The sequence below is a fragment of the Echinops telfairi genome, unplaced genomic scaffold, assembly GCF_000313985.2.
Source record: "Echinops telfairi isolate 266 unplaced genomic scaffold, ASM31398v2 ScPeMD7_7424;HRSCAF=8462, whole genome shotgun sequence".
Lineage (NCBI taxonomy): Eukaryota > Metazoa > Chordata > Mammalia > Afrosoricida > Tenrecidae > Echinops > Echinops telfairi.
Window position 1 is genome coordinate 74,059,461 of NW_022111324.1, and position 16,649 is coordinate 74,076,109.

The window sequence follows — 16,649 nt, forward strand, 5'->3', positions numbered from 1 at the left end:
AGCCACACTAGAAGAACTCAGTGTGGAAACCTCACTAAGTAAACTGGGCGTTACCTCAAACTAACCTGTAGCCCTTGGACTTCGGGCTGAAACTCCCTAGGGGAGAAGAAGCAGATGGCGGTTACCGTAAGGCTGTAGAACTGGCAGTTGTTAGACTTTGTTCAGATCTCTTGCTTGAGGGTGTCCAATGAATGGTGGACTGGCACGGCCATACACTTATTATTTGAATGCTCTCCTTGCTTTTTATTATGACATGGATGAATCTGGTAGGCATAGTTCTGCCTCTATGAGTGAATGTTTCTAATATTTTCCCCTTATTACAAAGCCCCAGTGTTTATGTGAACAGGGCCCAGTCACTAAGGAGTTTAATCTGTACAAGTCAACAGTTCATGTATTGCAGTTTGTAGCCAAACTAGTAAACTTTCCTTTACTCAACAGTTTTAAATTCTATAATGTTGGCTAAATTAATGGCACCATCAATAGCATTATCTAATCCCCAGGGAGACGATCCGTAATGTTTCTTTAACATAAAATGGTAATGATGCCTCTAAGGTGAACCAGCGACATTCTATAGACCATAGATATATGAATGGATTTGGGGCTTGTACTTCACTCTAGCTCCAATCTAACAACCATTAGTTCTTACGACATAAACCTGCTTGATACTCACCTTCATGAAGAGATCATTGGAGATAAGTGTGCTAAAGCCGAGTGTGGTGAAGAAAATAGATGATGTCTTACATAAGAAACCATGTAAGACAGACGTCAACTAAGTCCACATGAAAGAAGCACAAAGGCCTGTGTGAGCCAAGCATTTTAAACAATAAAATCCAAATCTGAAGGAGGGAGTGGTATCAGGGCTTAAACTATGAACACCTGGTTTACAGAGGCTATGGGATGACAAGGGAAGCCCAAAATCCATTTGCACGATTATCACATAGATTCAGCCTCAGGTGAATCCCTTCTGACCATAGTCACGGGATATCAGACGGAGAGCATTGTGAAGTCTATTACAGCAGATCTAGTTAGGTTAAAATATATGATCTTATCATTTGATCTCCCCTTTGACCCATTTAAAGTTGTTTCGGTTAAAAAAAAAGAGTAAAGTGGAAATTACACATGGATTAAGCCTGTCGTGAATATCGTCTGACCATGACCAGGGATGTGAACAGCCTTGTATCCTGCAGAGTGCATTGCAAAGTGGATTATTGAAGATACAGGTAGGTTAAAATTTAGCACGTTATCATTTGCTTTCCCCTACAACTCATTTAAAATTTGTTTTAGTTTTTAATATTTTCTGCTTTCTTTTTGATTGAGGTTTTACTTTTTTTGGTATGTTTTTCTGATTATGGAATTCAGGATAGGTAAATCTATAGATACAATAACTGGATTAATGGTTTCTTGGTGAGGTTGTGGGGGAATGGGTAACAATGAATATAAGAAAGAAGAAAATGTTCTAAAAGTGATTGTATTATTAATTGTACAACTCTGCTTGATATGATTACACTATTAAATTGTATGATATGTGGATTATGTGCCAATAAACTGTTTAAAAAATCTATTCCAAGTTGAGTAAATAGGCCCAAGAGTTATGACCAAGATTTATCTCACATCTCAAATTACGTTTGACTGTGTCCTGCAACCAGGCTCTCAAGCCCAAACTCTACAAAACCAGTTGCCATTGAATCCACTCTGACCCATGGTGACCCCAAATGTGTTAAAATAGAATTGCGTTCCAGGGGTTTTCAATGGCTGATTTTTGAGAAGTACATTTCAGGCCTGCCTTTACAATGACATCTCAGTAAACGCAAACTTCCAGCCTTTGATTAGCGGTCAAATTTGATAAATATTGAACCTTCTAGGGATGCATGTACAAAATCTAAAAACAACCCCCCAAACCGTCAAGTCGATTCTGAGGCATGCTAACCCTACAGAGCAGTGTAGAATCGCTCCCTAGCATTTCCAAGGCTGTACATCTTTCTGAGAACAAAAAGCCTCATCTTCCTCCCACTGAAGTGTTGGTGGGCATGTTAAGCTTGCAGTTAGCAGCCCACTGTACAGCCCACTCTGCCACCAGTGCTCAGGCTCTGCTTAAGGTAAGCCAAGAGGAGGAAATGTTTTGAATCTGCTCCTATTCAATTGAAAACATCTTAAAAATTATAACTAAATGGATATTTTCTTCATTTACTAAAAAAATATTATACTAAATCATCAGCCAGCATCATGTGAGACAATGAAATAATGAATCAAATTAGGTACAAGTCTGTCCATAATCATCATTATCAAACATTTATTCTGTATGTTCTGACCAACTTAATAAAAATTAAATTTTTAAAAGGGGTCCATAAACGGTTTCAAATGAACTCCCCGTCATCAAGTCAGTTCTGATTCAGCATCCCTAAAGAACAAAACAGAACTGCCCGTGTCAGTTTCAGAGGCTGTACGCCGTTATGGGAGTAGAAAGCCTCACCTCTCCCTTGAGGAATCGCTGGTGGTTTCAAACTGCTCATTTCATTTTGCTAGGTGGAATCAAGAATGAAGTTTCAAGTTATAAAAATGTCACATTGTACTATTGAATTACATGACGTTAAACAAAATAATTAACATCTTTACTATAATTAGTCATTCTAGCCATGGTTTCCTAGCTTGATTCATTATTTCACTGTCTCATATGATTCCGGGTGATGGTTGAATATAACACTTTTTAGACCAGCTGAAGAAAATAACTCATTATGCCACCAGTGCTCTGAAGATTATTATTTGCAGATAGGAATTTATCTGTAGAAAACCCAAAGGAGTAAAATTGGAGACTAGCGTGGAGCAAATAAATTGGAGTAAAATATGAGAATTAATGAGTTCACACACACACACACACATCAATAGCTCTTTGACATAAGGAAAGTTATAAAATATAATAAAGATTGGAATCCTGATTCCTATTTTCTAAAAAAAGGAAAATTTTTACAGACCATCTGAATAAGAAATTAATTATTTACTTGGAGAAAACTATAAGAAGCTACTAAGAATTATGAAGGAAACCATGGCTAGAATTACAGAAAATGTCAATTCTTTATAATTTAATTATTCCATTTAATGTCATTTAAGCCAACAGTACAATGTGATTTTTTCACAAGTTGAAAAATCATATTTGATTCCACCTGGCAAAATAAGCAAGTGAGAATAGCAATATGTTAGGGAGTAAATATCATAACAGATATTAAAATCCAGGAAACTTTAGTCATTAAAAATGTGAGATATATGCAAGAATAAATGGAGTACTCTTGCTACCAGCCATCATGACCTCTCTTTCTTTGTCATAGCAGTTAGAAATAGTATAATTAAGTAGTTGTTGAAGTATTTATTTAGGAAATCTGGTAGCTTCTACAAGTGAGTCCCCAATTCCTAGCACTGTGTCTGACACATAGCAGGCATTGGCTAAATATTTGCCAAGTGGATAAGTGTATAAATGAGACTGCAGAAAACACAGTCTATCCTATGTTGGTGGTGGGGGTGTCAGTTGTCATGAGTCGGCATTGACTCCTGGTCACTCTGTGCAGAACAGATCAGAAGGTTGTCTGGGCCACTGCTGTATTCATGCTCTTCGGTGTGTTTGAGTCCACTGTTGTGGCGTTTGTGTCCGCGACTTTCACGGAGGGTTTCCCTGACACACATGCACAATCCTGCTTGCTGAAAATGGAAATGACTTGAAGAATTTCCTCATGAAGGGCAAAGACCCTTCATCGGCCTTCGGTATGGATTATACCTTGACTTAGATTGAATTTTGTCCACCCAGAACATGTGTCAATTTGGCTGGGCCAAGTTGCTCAGTGCGTTGGCCATCACGTGATGATGTAATGTGGGACTTATGTAGGAATCTCCCATGATCAGATCTGATGTGATAAACCAATAAAAGAACGAGTGGTGAGGATGAAACACCCTTACTCCTGCCACAGGTTAGATCCAAGGTCAAGGGGTTTAGCTGAGGGTGGACTGCAGCACCGTTTATCTTACAGGAGATGAAAAGAGAGAGATGAGAGATTTTAGGAAAGTGCTACCACCAAGCAAGAAGACGTGTGTCCTTTGGACTTGGGTCTTGCACTATGAAGCTGCTAGATCCAGGGCGAAATTAATACCAAGCCGCGTGGAGATCTCAAAGGAATGTCAACCCTACAGGTGCTGAAAGAAAGCAAAGACCTTTCTCCAGAGCTGTCGCAGAGAGAACGCCAGCACTCAGAATTTGAACTTTTAGCCGCCTAAACTGTGAGAATAAATGTGTTTTTAAGGTCATTCATTTGTGGTATTTCTGTTATAACAGCACTCGATAAGGCGTGCCCACTAGACGTGCGCCTAATAAATGACAGCAGTAATGCCATCCAATGGGAAAGAGAATGCCTACAATACGGGGAATTGGCTCAATATTTAGGTATTTGAGGGGGCACGGATTGCTTTCTTTCCTCATCTCCTTGCACATGCTAAAGTAAATTCTCAACAGAAAAAAGACTTAGATTAAAAACAATTCAAACCACAGAGAAGATTTTAACAGAAATGTAGCAGACATTTACCAACCCACTAAGGTTATTGGACTGCTTGAATGGTCTTGGTTCAAGTCTACCAGTTGCTCCCTGGGAGAAAGAGGAGGCTGTCTGTTCTTATAATGATTCATAGGCTCACGAATTCTACCTACAGTCGAAGTGAGTTTAATTTTATTTTAGATCTAATAAAGCATCAGTATTGTTCGGTTGAAAGAGCCATAGTGGTGGAACAACAGGGACCTACATTTAATTATTAGCTTTGCTTTCACCTTGAGGCAAATTAATAAAACTGTCTGAGCCTCATTTTCTTCTTATAAACTCAGGAATAATACTTACCTTGCAATGTTGTTGTAAATAGAAGTACTATCAGTAAGAACTCTGGAGAATAGTAAGTGCCCCGCCCCCAATAGTTATTGTTATCTTTGGTGATTATTATTATCCTATATCCAAAAATCCATCTTAAAATAATCTTAATTAGGAAATTGACTTTATGTGCAAAGATGCTTCATGGATTATTTATGGGCAGAACTGTCCTAAATGTCATCCTACTGGGAACAGTCACAAAAAATTGAGGTTCTTTCTCTCACTGGAATGTCATGCAGCAATTAAGATAAATATTTATGAAGGTTATGTAATACAGAAGAACACGCATGACAATGTTAGCTGAAAAAAAGCTGAGTATGAAACTACATTTATAATATGCTTACAATTTTATGTAAGAAAAAATCTATGCCTAGAAAAAAGCTTGGAAGGAAAAATACTAAAATGTTAACAATGATCGTGAAAGTATGGATAGCTTATTTTCTATTATTAATTTCTGGAAATGTTCAATATGTTTAATAAACATGTAATCTTTTAAAAATAAAAATTCATAAATTTAGGGATGGAAGTATAAAAGGACACTGTGAAAATTTACCTTTGTAATCTGGGAATCATTTAGTCAGTCTTGGGCAATATGACCGAGGCTGTGGTAATCCTCACTGTCTGAAAAGTTGTGAAATGAGAGAAAAATCCTCTAAAATGTTAAAACAGAAATCTTGGCTATCAGTAACTTCACATCCCACAGGAGTCCTTGAGATTCCAGGTAGGACTCAAGGAGGAAGAATCTAGAAACAATGGTCAATGCCAAATTGGGGAAACTTGTTCAGCACCTTTATTGAGGTATGCTTGGAGATGAACACGCTTCCAGGGTTCGTGGACAGAAACAGCTCTGCCTGCAGCAGAGTCCTCTGTGTTCCCACTCACTCTGTCTTTTCTCCTCCTCCCTACTCCTCTTTCTAGATCTTCTCCCCACCTCAGCTTAGGGTAGGTTGGTGTTTCTAGAGTTCAGTGTTTTTAGAGACTTAAAAATATGTGTTTATGCCCATTAATCTAGTAATGTCTCTGCTGGCAATCAATCTCAAGGAAATAATCAGAAATGTGAGGGAAGGTTTACAAGCAATTATTGATCAGAAAGCAATTTATCAAAGTGAAAAATGAAATTTGAGATAAGGTTCAATAGTGGGAGCTGGTTAAAGGCATGATGGCTTATCTATATAATAAACAACCCTGCAAGCATTAAAATCCATTTAGAAGACTATTAGGATTGATGGTGAGTGACAAACAAGGAAGTAAAATGAACTCTATATACAATAAGTCCCCAATTCAGTAAAGGAGAACAAATGTAATTTCCATAGACAGATGAAGATGTTGAATAGGAGTTGACTGGAAAGATTAGCCTAGAAAGTTAATGATAATTTTATCTGAATAGTGTCATGATGAGCAATAATTAACTATTTTACATTTTTTCTGTACTTTTATTGGGGGCTCTTACAGCTCATATCATAATCCATACATTCACCCAGTGTGTCAAGCACATTGCACATATGCTGCCATCATGAGCCCCTGATACCAGCTCCCCATTTCTTCCTCCCCCCATCCTCCCTCATGAACCCTTGATAAGTTATAGATTATTATTTTCATATTTTACATCGTCCTCCATTCCCCCTCACCCACTTTTCCATTTTTCGTCCCCCTGGGACTGGGTTATAGGTTGATCCTTGTGATAGATTCCCTCTTTTTTCCCCACCTTCCCCTAATTCTCCTGGTATCTCTACTCTCATTGTTGGCACTGAGGGGTTTAACTATCCTGGATTCCCTGTATTGTGGGCTCTTATCTGTAGCAGTGTGCATGTTCTGGTTTAATCCAATTTGTAAGGTAGAATTGAGGTCACAATAGTGGGGGAGTGGGGAGAGGAAGCATTAAAGAATTAGAGGAAAGTTGTATGTTTCATTGGTGCTATCCTGCACCCTGACTGGCTTGTCTCCTCTCCACGACCCTTCTGTAAGGGGTGTCCAGTTGCCTACAGATAGGCTTTGGGTCTTCACTGAGCACTCCACCTCATTCACAATGATATGATATTTTGCTTTTTGATTCCTGATACCTGATCCTATAGACACCTCATTATCATGGAAATTGAGCTACCATACAACCCAGCAATCCCCCTACTGGGCATATACCAGAAGAGGCAAGAAACAAACCATGGCCAGACATCTGTGCTCCAATGTTCATTGTGGCACAGTTCACAATCGCAAGGATTTGGAAACAACTCAAATTTCCATCAACAGATGAATGGATCACAAAACTGTGGTACATACATACAATGGAGTATTACACGTCCCTAAAAAGCAGTGATGGATGCATGAAGCACATCACTGCATGGGAAGAACTGGAGGAAATTAGGCTAAGTGAAGTAACCCAAGCACAAAATGACAAATATAACATGAGTCCACTGAGGTAAGCTTAAAAATGCAAAAGGAGCATAGGGAAAAAGCTACTGTATGCTTACATTCCTAGGGTGAGGTCCAGGTACTATGGCAGGGGCCAGACCAAATCCAGGGATACATATGTTAGCCAACTAAAATGGAGGGGGAAAAAGATATAGGTAGTGGGGGAACAGGGCACTAACCCACACAAGGGCAGGGTATTGTTTATATCTCCACAGGGAAAGAGAGACCAGACTTCAACCTGGTGCTCCAAGACGTGAATGCAACATACCGGCATGAAGCAAGGAACCAATAGAGAAGTCTGAGGGGCCAGCTCCAATCCCAACTACGTGGACAGCCACCCCTCCCCGCAGAAGAATTCACTTCAGAGGACAGTACTGATAGTCCAGCTCAGGGAGATGGACATATCTGATAAGAGCACACAGGAGCAAATGAAGGGGGAGTAAGAGATTGGAGCACATCCTGGCCCACCAAGCCCTGAGGATGATATTCCTACTCAGAGCAGCCAATGCACAGAGAGGACCATAGGGCTGGCCCCACTAGGACACATGACAAACCTCACTGATCCATAGCCCTACAGGGGACAACACTGGAGACACAGTGCGGAGTTGCACCCGATCTGACCTCAACACACGGAGGTGAAACACTAATGGCGTGCAACAGAACAGCAAGGGGAGCAGAGCAACAAAGTCCCCAGGAAATACCAAAAATAGACTTTGGAGCCAGGGTGTGGCACCCCATTAGACTCAACCGGAAAACACTCCTAAAGGTCAACAAACAGACTTTGAACTATTTACAGGCTTTTCTTTTTATGATTGTATTGCGATCTTTTGTTGCTTTATTTTGCTCTGTCTTGTTTTTGTGCATATTATTATCTCTGCATATTTATCTAAATAAAATAGGCGGGATAAATAATCTGGAAGAGAAAACAACAGGACCAATGGTTCTGGGGGGACATGGGACAGAGGGAGGCGGGTGAAAGGAAGTGGGTGTTAACAAACCCAGGGACAAGGGAACAACAAGTGATCTAAAATCGATGGCAAGGAGGGTGTAGGAGGCCTGGTAGGGATTGATCAAGGGCAATGTAACCGAGAAGAATTACTGAAACCCAAATGGAGGCTAAGCATGATAATGGGACAAGAGGAAAGTAAAAGGAAATAGAGGAAAGAGCCAGGAGGTAAAAGGCATTTATCGAGGTCTAAATACAGGCACATGCATATGTAAATATATTTATATATGATGAAGGGGAAATAGATCTATGTGTATATATTTATAGGTTTAGTATTAAGGTAACGGATGGACATTGGGACTCTACTCAAGTACTCCCTCAATGCAAGAACACTTTGTTTTATTAACCTGGAATTCCATGATACTCACCTTCCCGACACAATCACTGAAGACAAAGTGGGTGCATAAGCAAATGTGGTGAAGAAAGCTGATGGTGCCTGGCTATAAAAAGAGAAAGCATCTGGGGTCTTAAAGGCTTGAAGGTAAACAAGCGGCCATCTAGCTGGAAGCAAGAAAGCCCACATGGAAGAAGCACACCAGCCTGTATGATCATGAGATGCCATTTTGACTTTTAAGGAGCTTCACAGCAATACTCATTCACCAGGCCGACAGCAAACTTAATGATTTTGTTCACAACTAGTTGCAGCATGAATGGAATTAAATTCTGCTCCTTATGACTGCATTAGTAATGGTCTGATTAATTTTGTATTGCTATATAGGAACACAGCGATGGCGGCAGTGGTGTAAGAGAATTTTTTAGCAAAACTGATGCTTGTTAATGAGCTAATGGCTCCCAATAATTATCTACTCAATGTAAAATTAAAGTAGCAACCCTCCCCCCACCTTTCATGTTCTCACTCCTCTTGCTCTGCTGCTTTTGAGCAAGGATGAATACCACTAACAAGGCAGGGGATGGTGGTCTTGTTAGATTTAGATAAAGGGTTATAGACTTTATCAGAATGGCATCTTTGTGAATATACATTTCCAGTTCAGATTAATTATTGTACGTGGCTTCTAGTGTTTACAATTGGGGAGGGGAAGGAATTTGTTGTTCAAGAAAGAGATAGTTTACTGTTTATACAACTGAGACTTTAAAGATATTTATTTGATATGTTTTTATAAAGCGGCTTCTTTAGTATAGTGATTAAGAGATGAACTGTAAATTCAGGAGCCCCCAAGACTACCTGCTGGTTCAATAATTTGCAAAAAGGATGCATCGAATTCAGAAAATCTGTTATATTCATCACGCATTCATTGGTGTGGAGTGGATTCCAACTCAGAGCCACGCTAAAGGACAGGCTAGAATTGCCCCTGTGAGTTTCCAAAATGGTGAATGTTTCCCTGAGTAGACAGCCCTGTCTTTCTCCTGCAGAGCCACTGGTGGTTCCAAACCACCAACTATCTAGTTAGCAGCCTGATGTGTAACTTACTCTGTCACCAGGGCTCAGCTTATGCGCTGCGTTATACTTTACAACAGCTACAGGATACAAATTACAATCAGTCGAGGGAAGAATCACTGAGAGCAGGGGTGAGGAGTCTCCAGGCCCAAAGCTTCCCTTCATCTTGTGGTGGAACTATGGGGAGCCTTGGTGTTGCAGTGGTTTAGCACCTGGCTGCTGTCCAGGAGGTAAGTCGTCCAAAGGAGTGGGAAGTGGCAGTTTGCATTCATCAAGATTTCAGTCTTGGAATCTTCTTCTGTCTTATACGTTCACTTCTTTTGTGTCTGATACAGCCACTGTGGGTAAAATTGACTCAATAGAAATGGGTTTCACAGGAGTGGCATAATGGAAACCATGCCTATTTCTATGAGCAACAGTATGTGACAATATATATGGAGTATTAGCAACCAGGGAAGCTCACCTGAGCCTAGTAAATCTCTCAAATACTCAAGCACACTTGATACTCTATCAACTTCTTTTTCTTGAAGGAGTCCTGAACCCCCTTCTGTGGTGGATTGGTTGACTTCTAGGCCAGTGGCATAGCTTTCTGTGTGGGACCTTTCTTCATCACCCTTAAGGAAATTCCCCTTGTCTCTTGTATCGGTTCAACTGTTGTCTGGACTCCATGTCTCCTAATTCTTGGACAACTCCTTCATTGTAATATAGTACATCCTCTACTAAGTCCTCAATAACTACAGGTTAATAGAAGAAGGGAAGGTTGTGAGCCTTTTAAGGGAGTTGATAGGCACCTTTCTTTACACAGGTTATTTGACTGAGTCATCCCTCGGCCTGGGCCAGACCCTAGATTTGGTGTTCCTACTTCCATCTCCAGCCTCCTCACTCGTCCTTGTTTCCACAGAAGCAAGGGTCCAGTCCCCGAGGTCTTCATTTTCCATATGAAATGTCAGGGCAGACTTCACTAATGAGTTAATTGATGAGAGAGCCCTGTGGTACCAGGAGGGAGGCTGACTTTCCTGCTGGGCTGGGCACAGCTGAGGAACACCCAGTCCTTACTTCCTCCTGAGCTTGGGTGAAATCTCACGCATTACCCCATCAACAAGTCCAAATCTTGACTCTCTCCTACTGTTCCAAACAAAATTGTCTGAGTGAAGAGCCATTAAAATGTCATTAGAAGCAGCAGGAGCTCGGTGCTGAAATTTATGAAACTGTACTTAGAGTGGTGAGTCACAGAGGTAAAGGGATACTTGCTTTTTTATTTGTTGCTTTTTTTTTTCTCCTTCACTAATGATTGATTTTTTAAAAAAATGCCTAGCAATGTAATAGTTTGTTTATCTCCTAATTGAGTGTGCAATGTTGTAAAGGGGAGAGATCTATTTTAAAATATCCAAATTATAGCTTGACAGAGAATGTGTCTGTTTACTGAGTCACACTCTCATTTTTCTCTTTCATTCACCTTTCCTCCTGCAGTAGGGGAGACAAGGTGCAGATTGAGCCCCTGAGTGCTCCCTTCATCTGAGCGGAGAGAATCTTGGCATTCCCCGGGCTGACTGAAAATGTTGCTTGCAAGTGCCTGGCTAATAAAAATAACATGGCTTGGCTTCATGCTTGCAATGAGGATGTTTCACGGTTTAGGCTATCAACATGTATGAAAATGTATCTTTTCTCTAAGAGCAGAAAGGACTTCCCTCCTTAGAGATGGCATGTGGGTCACAAAAGACCATGGTCTTCCAAGCAAGCTGGCCAGTCAATGACAGTTTTGTGGGCAGGAAGAACAGGCAGAAGTTTCACATCCGGGCTGGGAAGAAATAGAGAGTTTCCACTGCGATGAAAATTGGAGCCGTACTCATGAGGGAGGGGGGAGCAGGGAGGGAGGGGAAAATGAGGACCTAATGTCCGGGGTTTAAGTGGAGAGAAAATGTTTTGAGAATGAAGTACAAATGTGCTTTACACAATTGATGTGTGTATGGATTGTGATAAGAGTTGTATGAGCCCCTAATAAAATGTTTAAAAAAAAAGAAAATTGGAGCCGTGCTCATAACTGAAATTATGCTACTTAGAAAACAGGTTTAATGAATTTAAGATGAACAGTTATGATGAATAGCGCTCCATTTTCACCTATTTGCAGAAAAAAAGAGAACATATTAAAAGTACACCTGCTGCTATGGGACATTCCTCAGTCCTACTTGTAGGCAAATGTCAGCATGAAATTAACTACTTTTATTACAAAAGCACAATTAGGAAAGTTTTATCTGTCTTTATGTTACTATTTAAAAAGGTCCCAACTTAAAGGCATTCCTTGCTGGGGAAAATACTTTTTCATTAGATAGCCCATTGGAAAATTCTGGGTCTTTCTCTGAAAGCCAACCACATGAACAACAGTCTCCTCCACCCTGTGACCAGAAGAACCATATGGCGTCTGGCTACCCTACCCACTGCTCTGAAAGGAATCACATTGGAAGGCCTCCGGTAGAGTGGAAGAAAAATATGCAACAAAACTCAAAATCATCAAAGAGATCAGACACACTGGTTGGACAGAGGCTGGCAAACCCCCCTGAGATGATGCCTCTTAATCTTCTTTTGAGCTGGTCTCATCTTCAGGGCTCCATTATCAGCCACGGTCTCTCAGCTCTAAGGGGAGGAATACCACTAGCAAGGTGCAGGCACACACTCCTCAGAACAGTCAAAAGTTGAGATTAAAAATGGCAGCACTTACCCAAGGACAAGAGTCCGAAGGCTCAGAAAAGAAGGAAGCACGGAAACAGGAAGCACAGGGAGGCAGTGGTCACCGAGGAAACGGCAATGAATGAGATGAAGCAAAATGTGTCTGAATCGTCGACTGGAAAACGGACGATCTGCTCTGTGAACATGATTCCAATTCACAATAAAACGTTTCTTGGAAACGAAAAGTGGATTAGAAAAAAAGTCATAGGTATTTTCTGAGAAAAGAAAGAGGAAGAACTAAAGAGCAAAAGAAGGAAGAGTTAATGGTAAGAGTGGCAAATGTTAGATGACAAAGAATACTTATCCTTGGGATTATAGACAGTCTCCAGTTATGAACAAGATCCAACTGTGCCTTTAAGATTTTTAAGGTAAATCAAAGCAGGTGCATAACATTTTTATTTAGCCCCACTTTAGTGCCAAGAGAAAAAAAAAAGGACTTAAAGCATTTTCAGTGTTTTAAAAGCTGTGTGTGCAGCCAATACAGGTGATTGTGATGAACAATTTGTCACAAGTAGGGATTTGTTCAGTCATTTCAAAATATAGGAAAATTGATGTAACATTAAAGTAGGGTTTCAAAGGAGGCAGTGCCTCAATCAAGGATAGAGTGGCAATCCACCTGTGGATGATGGTGCCCCACTCAGAGATATTTTGAATATGTGTGGATCTCGGCAGTTCTGCCAATAACCCAGTCTCACGCATTATGGTTCTGAAAGGGTTCATTACATCTCTTCTAACGCTCTCTTCTAAGCTTCAACCCGTAATTTTTCCCATTTTACATACTGGAACTTAATCATTCAAATAGCAAGAATCCTCTTCCTATTTTACTTTTCAGCCATAACAGAATTGCTTCAAAGCCGTGCATTACAAGGCAAGTGGGAATTTGGGGTCAGCCTATAGTTAAAATGGCAGCAAATCCAAGAAAGAATAGGAAATTGAGATGGAGGACTCTGTCTGGATATTGATAGATATAGATAAATTGGCAAACTATGATGAAGGCTTGGATAAATACCCAATTGGAATATGCTTTATCAGCCTGCTTTAGTTCACCATCGCCCCTTTGTCAGTTTGTCTGGGGTATTGTTAAGATACTGGAAGCTAGGACATTGACATTTCAAGTGCTAGGAGAGCGCTCATGGTGGACAAAGTTCAATAGAGCTTGCGGACTAAGATAGATTAGATTTATTTCTAAAAATTATCCAGTGAAAACCCCACAGATCACAACAGAATATTGTTTGGTGTTAAACAGGGAACACTGCATGGTTTAGACTCAGTGAAGACATGTGTCAGGCTTTTCTCATTTCACCATTCTTATTCACTCTGGATGCTGAGCACACAATCCATGAAGCTGGACTCTATGATGAAGGACATGCAGTGTTGTGGGAAGACTCACGAACAATTTGTGATATGATTATGACACAGCCTTGCTTGCTGAAGGCAAGGAGAACTTGGAATCCATCCTGATGCCAATCAGAGAATATAGCCTTGTGGCAGTTACATAAATCTCCTGTCAACCTGCAAAGGGGTTGAGTTTAGCCTGTTAATCAGGTCATAGCCAATAACACCTCTCTGCGGGCATGGCCTTCTCCTGAGGTTTCTGGGAATTACTGTCTTCCTCGCTGGAGGCGGGACACACTCTCTCTGCAAGATATTCCTGCTGGCAAGACACATGTTGCCACGCTAATGGAACCAGAGCCCTGGAGCTGGACAAGCCATATGGAGACCCACGCCAGCACTGAGATGCTTCCACGACCACTGGATCTATAAGACTTTCCACCCATGGGCCTGTGATCTTCCTGCATTCAGCATTATTACATGTATTGCATGAGGCTAAGGAAGAATCCTGAGACTGGTATCAGACATAAGGGCTAGTATTGGACTTATGGACTTGATCTGGACTGGGCTGGGATGTTTTCTTCATATACCATTACTCTTTATATAAAACTCTTTCTTATACACATGAGCGTCTATGAATTTGTTTCTCTAGTCAACCCAGATGAACACAAGCCTTCAATATGGATTATACATCAAGCATAAGGAAAACAAAACTCCTCACAACTGGACCAATAAGCAACACCACCATAAATGAAGACAAGATCGAAATTGTCAAATCCATAATCAAAGCCCATGGAAGCAATAGTCACGAAATCAAATTATGTATTGTGTTGGGTAAATCTGCTGCAAAAGAGCTCTTTAAAGTTATAAAGAGCAAATGTGTCCCTTTTCAGGATTCAGGTGTGCATGACTCAAAACCATGGTATTTGCAATGAGCTCATATGCATGTGAAGACCAGACATGAATAAAGTAGATGGGAAAATAATTGATGCCTTTATGGTGCTGGCATAGAATAGATCATGAACTGCCAAAAGAATGAAAAATCTGTGTTGGAAATATAGCCAAGATGCTCCTTAGAAGCGAGGATGGTGATATTCATCTCAAATAATTTGCTGTTGTCTTCAGGAGCAACCAGTCCCTGGAGAAGAACATGAGGCTTAGTCAAGTAGAAAGTCAGAGGGAAAAAAGGGAGACTCATAATGAAATGAACTGACACATGGTTGCAATAATGAACTCGAATATTGGAAGGATTGTGAGGATGGTACAAGACTGGGTGGTGTTTTATTCTGTTGTACGTGGGATTGCGGAAACAACAAGAATACATCTAGCAACATAGCGCTGGAAGCACCCAGTGCCCCTTAGATTGCAAGGCACAACACAATGTCTGCAATAAAGAAATGGAACATGCCAACAAACACGGAGATAGCTCAGGAGCAGACAATGCTTCATTGTGTTGTACATAGACGCGCTGTGAATTGGAGATGGCTTGCTGGTAATTAACACCAGCAGCAGCAGCAGCTTTTGCTCAGGCTGCATTTTTGGTCAAGTAAACAACCTCCAACTAATAAATAATATTCATTCCTGGATGCCCATCTTGAGTGCCCACTCTTCTGAGGAATCCTCCCAAAGTGACCAAATTCTTCCATCTCTATGCTTCTATAAGCATCTGTACCCACCACAGACTCCACTGTACTGTAATTATTTGTTCATGTGTCTTCTCCCTAGTAGAATGTGTGCTCTCTCTGAGACCAACATATTCATTTTTACAGCCACGGCATACACCATGGTTCCTGAAAACAGCAAATATTTACTAAAGAATTCTTGACTGAATGATTGAATGACTATGTCATTGTTTTTAATAATAATAGTTTACTTTTGAATAGCACTGTAAGGTTAAGTTGTGTAGAGAAACAAAACCAGTGTGTGTGTGTGTGTATATATATATATATATATATCTCATATACATATGAAAGAACTTTATCTTTATAACAAGAAATGTTACTCTCTCAAGAAGACATACTATCCCAGTTCTACTCAAGTCCATTGTCCAATTCAAGTCCAATGCTCACTAGACCCCTCTTCAGACTCACCTAGCTATAGGCGAATGATACAGAAAGCTCAAGTGGGAAACAAGGCGATCACAGGCCAGTGGGTGCAGAGCTGAGTAGATATAAAGTTGGTGGAACATGACAGGGTGCCAGCACCTTCCTGAGTTGGGGCAACCTCTGGAGGCAGACACAGAATCCTAATAAGCAGAGAGGGTGAAGGGCCAGAAGAGGGAGAAGTTCTCATTGACAATGATGCCCAACGGGACATCATTAGGCATTGATCTGGTTGATAGATTAGACTTCACCATTACATTTTTAAAAATAAAGTTCAAGTTTTCATATACTAAACACTAAGCATTCAATATACTAAACACTAAGCATTTAATAAGTTTTGAAGAACCATCACACATTATTTCATTTGCTTTTTGGAGCCTACTTGAAGTAGAGAGGACAAGAATTAGGACTGCGGGAATCCCAGCAAGATGGCAGACGAGGCAACAAAGACAAGAGAGTCTGTGTGGAACATAGATGGATGATAATCCTGGAACCCTGAGCTTTAGAGGAAAGACTAGAGAAGTAGATTGAAAACTAATTAGGAAAAGAAGCTGATCAAAGTGGCCAGAGAGAAGAAAGATGGGTAAGATACCTACTGGACTGACATGGATTGGCCATAATCAGTTCCACTAGCTCATGACCAGGACAAGCACCTGCACTGGTGGCTGACAACAGGAAAGGTGGGGTCTTCGCTTGTTCCACACACCCTTCTGGTGGCCAGAGGAGTGGCCAGCCGCACTCTCGCCCACTCAGCAACTTGTTATGTAAACCCTGCCCAGCTCCTGCTC